This window comes from Petaurus breviceps, unplaced genomic scaffold, assembly GCF_028583685.1.
Source record: "Petaurus breviceps papuanus isolate PSGF00001 unplaced genomic scaffold, PetGlider_PUasm1.0 176, whole genome shotgun sequence".
NCBI classification, from domain to species: domain Eukaryota; kingdom Metazoa; phylum Chordata; class Mammalia; order Diprotodontia; family Petauridae; genus Petaurus; species Petaurus breviceps.
In genome coordinates, this window is record NW_027185771.1 from 5780288 (window position 1) to 5788861 (window position 8574).

The window sequence follows — 8574 nt, forward strand, 5'->3', positions numbered from 1 at the left end:
TTTGGAACTTTGTTGCCTCAGTTTCTCATTATCTCAGATTTCTACTGGAACAATTGTCGTGCCAGTCAGGAGGCAGCCCTTTCTGAGGAACCCCCTAGAGTATTCTCGTAAATAATTTTCACTGAGGGATTTCTCCAAAAGGGACAGCCTCAGAGGTTGGGCTCCTTCTCAGCCTCAATCCAAATTCATTTGAGCCAAAGTAAGTCTTAAATGAGAGACTCTTGCCAGCAGAAAGGGGAATTTTTATCATATGCAGAGCAGTCTTTTCTACAGGCAGGAGAATCCCTCTTTCAGATAGAACAATCTTTACTAATAGAAAGAGGACTGCCTCTCCAGCAAATTAAATATTCCTTCTTACAAAAAGAACAAAAGACCTCCTCCACACAGGAAAATCCCTGAAGTATCTGAACCACTACTTTGACAACAAGGCCTTGAAACTGATTTAAGTTGTGTGCACTAACTTTTGAAGATGGAAACAAAGTTCAGAATATAGAAGGACTGAAGTGACTTCCTCTTTTTAAATTCTAAAGCCACAATAGTCTAAGATAAACCTCACACTATTCCCTTGACAGGTTTTTGTAAAGTAAGGACTCCGTTATCATACTACTTTGGCAAATGTTTCTCCCAGTTAGGAGAGTTTTTCACTCTCACCAAACTTAAGGGGGGGTTAGGGAGGAAGCCTTGCTGATAAGTACTTGGTGGTTGTTTGGGGGAAATCCCCTAGGGTACACTCCCTGGGAAATTCTCTTTCTATGGAGGAACTCTCCTTTGATGGGGGGAAAGGGCCATTTCAGGAGGGCAATAAGGTCTGGTAGTACTATGCCAAAGGGCAACCCCTGTACCCACCCACCGCCGCCCGGAGAAAAGTTCCTTATGTCTCAGAATCAGGGGAAACTCCTGGTTCAGCCAGATATGACAAAACAGGGTAACGTTAAATTATGTGACATTTGGTCTGAGGCTGCAAGAGATTCAACTGATAAATTATTTTGACCTAAATTGAGCACTTTCGATTACTGTGCTTTGAGGAAATTAAGACTATTGAACAAAATCAGCTCTGTCATGAGATGGGTTCCCAGCCTCCCAAAAGGCCTTCTTTTCTTTATCCTGATCCTTTATTCTATTCTCCTATTTATTTTTTTGGGGGGGAGGGGGAAAGAGAAACTGGCTATCGGTGTCTTTCTTGTCCAAAAAAGATTTATACATACTACCACTCATCTGGGAAATACTGTACTTTTAAGGCTCAACCAAACTTTCTCTGACCATTTCACATGGAGGAAAGATAATCCTAAATTTGATGAAGACCCTGTGGTTTTCATAACTCAATTGAAATCCATATTTAGAGTACACCACCCAACCTGAGGAGATGTGATTGATTCAAAGGAAATCTTACTCTACAGAGCAGAAAGAACTGCCATCATAGAGACTGTTAACCAAGCCCCAGAAGGTACTTCTCTGCCAGCCCGGAGCTGGGTCCTTCCTAATTGGCCTTTGCGAGACCCTAATTAGAACCCTAATAATCCAGCCAATTACACCAGACTCTTACAAGCTAGGGAATCTTAATCCAGGGAATGGAGGCCTGTGCCGTCCATTCTGATAACTGGAGTAAATTTCAGGAGACCTTTCAGGAAGAAAAGGAAACTCCTAAGCCCTTTTATGATAGGCTGTGCAAGAAGACTAAGTAGTAGATCCAATTAATCCAAGAGATGCCAGGATTATTAATGCAGCCTTTGTTAACCAATCCATCCCAGAGATCCATACAGACTTGCACAAAAGCTGCCTTGGCTGGCATGAGAAGGGTATAGGTGAGCTTAAAGGCATCACCCTCTATGTTTATGAAGGGAGAGACAAAGAAAGGGAGAAAAAAGAGCCCAAGCAAAAAAACTCAGTCAAACTTGGCCATGGCCCAAATTGGCCCAGCTCCTTTTCATGCTTCACCAGGAAACCGCAGAACACATGAATGTTTTCACTGTCAATCAATGCAAGAAAAAAAGGTTGGACTTGAAGAATGCAAACAAGGGTAACCCTGGGAGAAACCAAAAGGCACCCACAGCCTGAAGGTGCAGGAGAGCAGCAGGGACTCTCGATTTTAATAAGGATCCTTTTGCTTTCTCTCATCCTGATGTCTTCGAACCTGGTGTCCCAGTCTTTGTCTCTCCCCACACTGATGAATCCCATGTTGCTGTTAAGGTTGGTGACACATTTTATAATTGCTTGCTAGATACTGGAGCTCCTAGTTCAAATCAGCCCTAAGGGCCTAGACCCTGAGTATACTTCTGTTGGATCATAGAATATTGGTGGAGTTTTCAGACAGCCCCAGCCTGTCTTAAAATTATCTCCCCAAAAGGTTACCATTGGCTATGTCTCAGTGAAACTTTCTTTTCTTTTTATGTCCCAGTCTCCAGTCAATATTTTAAGTAAAGATTTCTTAAATAAGTTGAGGGCCACTATTTCATGTTCCCCTGATGATTGATTCCCTGATTTTACATTTCCTGGAGGACCCTCTTTCCTTATTTCTGTATGATATAGATTTTTCTAAGGACCCCAAAAATGACTTTCTAAACTTTCAAGGGCCCTCCGAAAAGGGCTGTCCTGGTTCCCTGTTTCAGGCCTTCCACCTGACACACTCCTTATCATCCTGAGATGCAGGATTATAAAAATCAACTATCCCTGTTAATATTAAGACCAAAGGAGAGCCACCACCATCTGTGACTCAGTATTCCTTGTCAGGGAAGCTATTGACAGGCATTTCACCTATTACTGATTCTCTGAGAGACCGAGGTGCTATTGCTCCATGCATATCACCTTGTAATACTTCTATCCTGCCTGTAAAAAACCCCCGAAACCAACTAAACCAGGCCCTCATGGAAAACCTATCACTTTGTTCAATATTTACATGCTGTGAAGGCTTATGTTATACCTCAACACCTAGAAGGACCCAACCCAGCCACTCTTCTTTCTTCCATTCCCTGTGAGGCTACCTATTTTATTGTTATAGATCTTTGCTTAGCCTTTTTCAGCATTCCCATTCCCCCAGATGTACAATACCTGCCTGCCTTTACCCAGACAAAGACACAATGGCCATGGGCTCACGTGTCTAAAGTGTGTGTTCTCTCAAATCTTGCAATAAGACTTAGCCTCAATGACCTTCAAAGACACTGCTCTGATACAGCACATTGATGATCTTCTATCTGCACCTGATAGCAAGACCTGCGAAGAAGAGAGTCAGCCTCTCCTCCTTCAATTCTGAGTGGCCAGAAAGTCTCCAAATCCAAGGCTTACTGGTGCCTTCCTCAGGTGGAATAGCTTGTTTCATTTTGTTGGCCAGCAGTTGCGTCCCCAAGGAGCATATGGGCTCTACAGCAATTATCTGCCCTGAATAACGAGAAACAACCACATGATGTTTTGGGAGCAGCCATACTGCCAAGAGTGGATTCCGTCTTTCGGTGAGGTTAAACTTCTGTTTTGACAAAAGACGCTGTTGCAGAATCTTTTCAAATGGAACCTCAACATCTTACTGCTTTAGCTGAGCTCAAGGAAGCCTGTGATTGGCTCTAGCTTTGGGACTGACAGATTACAGTAAGCCCTTTTCCCTGTTTGTTAATGAACATAAGGGGGTAACCTCAGATGTTTCAAGCCTCTCCCTGCCCAGTAGACTACCACTCTGCTCAACCTGATACTGTGGCTGCTGGAGTACCACCTTGCCCATGGGCAGGGGCTGCCACCCCTCTTTTAACAGAAAAGACTTGTGATTTAGTCTGGGGAGCCTCTCTATCGGTGGTGTGCCCCCTCAAGGTTGAGACCCTCTTAATTTGCCATAGAACTCAAGCCTTTTCTGATCAGAGACCTGCTGGATGGGAAGTGACTTTGCTAGGCAAGGAGAATATCACTCTTATGTAGTGGACCACCTCACCCTGCTACTATGCTCCCTGATTTACCCATCTCAGGGGAGCCACTACATGACCATACCTCTGCAGTTTACATGGCTGAAAAACCCCATGATGACCTCTCTGACACCCCCTTGTCAAGTTCTACTTATGTCCGGTGTACCCATAGGTCCTCTTTTATGAGAAATGACATCCAGTACTCAGGCGCTGCTATGATCTCCAACCACGACATCATCTGGCCAGCCTCTTTGCCTTCTCATCTCAGCACCCAAACAGCTGAGCTACTTATCCTAACAGAAGCTTGCCATTTTGCTGATAGGCATAGCGCTACCACTGAGTCACGGTATGCATTTGGTGTCTGTCACACTGCTGGGATGCTGTGGCTGAAAAGAGGCTTTCTAACCTCTCCCAGAAAAGACATCACCAATGCCAACTTCACCAGGGAATGTCAATCTATCACCAAACTACTGGTTCTACTGGCCATTGTTCACTCTTCTGCTCACATCAATGGAAATGATCCTGTCTCATGAGAGAACAGTTGTGCAAATACCGCTGTCAAGCTTGCTGCTCTAGAAGGACCTCCATATGTTTTTCATCTCTCCCCACCTAGTGAAGATAATTTTGATCTTGTCTACAACAACTCTGAAGTCAAGAAATGGAAATAGTGGTTTAAAGTTAAATGAGTAGACAGGATATAGGTGACTTTGGAAGGCAACCCACTCTTCCCCTCATAAGGGAGGCCATTTTGTCACTCAGGAACTAGTTGAAACAATATGATGGGCATGGGTAGCAGCTCATATCACCACTGCCTGTTCCACTTGTCAAGCATTTAACCAACATGCCTTTCAAAATGTTGCCTTTGGTGATTACCTTTTGTCTTATCCTCCTTTGGAATTTCTACAAGTGGATTTCATGCTTATGCCTGAGTCAGATCTTTATAAAGCTTGCCTTCTTATTGTAGATCTGCTCACTTGGTGGGTAGAAGCATTTCCTAGTCCTAAAGCCATAGTGATTTTTGTGGCCAAGACCCTTCTCAAAGAAATTTCACCCCACTATGGTCCACCAGCATGCATTAATTCAAACAGGGAATATCATTTCACTGATTCTATTCTTCCCAAATATATTCTACTCTTGGGATAAATCCTAACTATTCCCACTACTACCCATTGAGTTCTGGTCAGGTTGAACATATGAACAAAGAACTTAAGACTTATTGGCAAACTGTGTTCTGAAACCCATTGGAAATGACCCGATATGCCTCCCCCTGGTAGGAATCAAAAATCTCTTTTTGAAATGCTTTTTGGTCACCCTCCCATTAAAGCAAAGCTTTTCTCCCAGTTTGTGCATCTTTATTGGGAGGAGATACATCCATTGATTCTTAGATATGGGAACTACAAATTAGATGTAAAGAATTTCATGAAGCAGGAGCTGTGACACAGACTGAACCTTTGGACTTTATGCTACTCAGCTTTCACCCTGGTAATAAGATCTACATCAGGAACTTTCAGTGAACCTGTAAAACTCAACCTGCCTGGGAAGGTACTTCACAGATACTGCCAACCACTCCAAATGCCATCAAGACCAGAGCAAAGGACTCTCATATACAGTGCTCATACACTGTGAGCCAACACTCCACATGTCTATAAATTATGATTACTATAGGGTGTTCAGTATTAATATTATCCAAAGCAACCCTCCACAATGGAGTCAATTTTTCTAAGAGGGTGAAAAATCAGACACACTTAGGACAATGACTGTTTTTCACTTTGCCATTCTTATTTGGCCTTGTGATCTTTGGCAACTATCATGTATAGAATTGGCAGAACAAGACCAGGCCCACAACCAACCCTTTCTTGCACTCTTCTCCTGATTCTAATACTATTGCCCATTGCCCTTTCTAGCCTGGCCAATTTGGAAGGTGGGAAGACAGACATCCTTTGCTTTTGGAGGTCTTCAACCAAGACCATCCCTCAGAAGATTGTCACCTCCAGGTCAGAGCAATTATGTCCAAAATAGTCGCACACCAAATGGTCAAGACAATACCAATAACCTGTATGACCAATGGCAATAAGCCTTCAGCGACTATACCTTCCCCACTCCTAAAAGTTATAGTAAGACAGGTACTATCACCAGGAAGCCACCGCTCCAACCTGATTCTAATACAACATTTCCCTGGGAAAAGTAAAGAACAACCAGCTCCCTGGCACAGTCTCCGACAACCTCATTAACTCCTGTGACAACAACAGGGGGAGCTAGGAAAAGACTTTAGCTTTAATCTTCACAATAGTATTTTTTTATATAAATCTCCTTGTTTTCTTTCAACAGTAACCTAACCATTACTACCTACGGGTCTTTCCTTTTCAGTCATATGTCTTCCTAGTAATGTATGGGTGAGGAACAATGTCCTTATTAACACTCACAGCTTATGGGATATTGGTTTATTGGGTCTCATGGATGTTAGCTTGGCAGTCACCTTCTCCAGAATACTTCTGACCGCTGGGTGCCCATTCCAGAGGAGTACAACCAATATTAATATACTGTTAATAACAGACATAAATGATAGTGACAATCTTCTCAGTTTTATGGGCACCTTTACTCCATTCCTTTTGGCTAATTGTAAAATTAATAGTGGTAATTATGACCTAACTAACTTTATAAATCCAATGAATGTAACAGTTAAGGCCCTCCAGGACTCCCAGATCCCCATCACATTTGGGATCAATGCATCTTTTTACAAAACTAGAATGCTTCCTCTTTGCCTTAAATGACCTTTGTCAACTTTCCCTCTGCATGAACAAAACAAGGGGCAATGATACATCTATATTCTTAGGAAACTCAACACAGTTTAACTGTGTGCTCCTACTTACTGACATAAAAGAACTGAATCATTCATTTGTGCCAAGACTGGAATTTTCAATAACACTAATGGTCCACCTTGAAACTGGACTTTTGTTAACACTTACTGACTTCTGGAACATACCAAAAAATTTGTAGATATTGTGATGATCGGTGACCCTGGGACAATTTTTCATTTGTGCAGAAGAAACCTTTCCTCCAGGATGGCATAGAAAATGTGAGATTGCCTATCTGTTCCCCCCATATCTGTTTTTGATCATTCTGTAGGTTTAATTGGAAATAAAACTACTAGACATCTAAGGGCATGGTGGATTAGACAAAGAAGAGACACATTTGAGACAAATGGAAATGTATAGAATTGGATATAACAGTCTAGACGTGGAGAGAGAATTTTGTGGATTCTACTCCCACAAATGTGCATAAATAGAATGTTTCCGTCAATAAGGCATATTTCTGCTGAAATGGAAAAGCTAGTCCAAGACACAACTCAGGCCTGAGCTGAGACATCCAATGCTGTCACCTCCTGTCAGCTGAAGTCTCTTTCCTTGCAGAAATGGCATTGCAACATGGCCTAGTATTAAGCCTTCTCAGTGCTGCGCAGGGAGGAGTTTGTGCTAGTATTAAGCAGTCTTGTTGCTCTTATATTAATAAGTCTGGAGATATTGTCCTCAGTACCAATGAACTCCAACTAATTATGTCTGAAACTCACCAGATAGCAGCAGAGACACACGGAACAGGTAGTGGGGACTAGTGGATCCTTCCTCCTGGTTTTCTTGACTCTTCTCTTGAGTTTCTTTGTTTTTTGCAGGGGAGGGAGGCAGATCTTACCTACTATAGTTAAATGGACTCTTATTACCTTATTCTTATTATTATCTTTCCACCTTGCATTCTTCTATGTGGAAAAAAATCAGTCTGAGAAGAGCATTAGCTACTGCCTTAAATAAAGGCCAAGTCCCAGTTCAAGAAGTGCCACCAATGGGACAGCTAGGTGATGCAGTGAATAGAGCACCGACCCTGGAGTCAGGAGGATCTGAGTTCAAATCTGGCCTCTGACACTTAACACTTACTAGACATGTGACCTTGGGCAAGTCACTTAACCCCAATGGCCCTTCCTTCCCTTCTCCAAAAAAGCAAAAAAAAAAAAAAAAAAGAAGTGCCACCATCTTTGGAAATTTGAAGACTCACTATAATCTTTTTTTTTTGCTTTTTGGGGGAGGGGCAATTGGGGTTAAGTGACTTGACCAAGGTCACATGGCTAGTTTGTGTGTGTGTGTGTGAACTCACTATAATCTTAAGTAAATCTGTTTCTTCCATTCAAAACTAGGTCAATTCTTTGGTACAACTGGCCCTGCAAACCTTAGACCAGTGGGAAGCTTTCAATGATCTCCCAAGTGATCCATGAGAACTGAGTTTCTCAAGCATCAAAGGGGGAATTGAGAAATGCAAATCTGGAAATCTGGCTTAATTAATAGCATCAGACTGATTTTTGCTTAGGCTTGCTATGATTTATTAAACTTAATCAATCTACCTAGTATTAAGATGTTAGATTTTAACTTCTCCATTCTTGTGAACCAAAACCCACAGTTTGGTAAGACCTCCTCTTCTTTCAAAGTTTTTCTCTTACTGTGAGCCTTAGAGATTAAAATTCACATTTCCTTTGGGCAGAGCACTGGCAGGTAAGGGTATGATATCCTATTTAGAAAGAAAGAGAAAGGAAGGAATGAAGAAAGAGAACAGAAGGAAGGAAGAGAGAGAAGGAGGAAAGGAAAGAGAGTGAGAGAGAGAAAGGGGGGAAGGAAGGAAGGAAGGAAGGAAGGAAGGAAGGAAGGAAGGA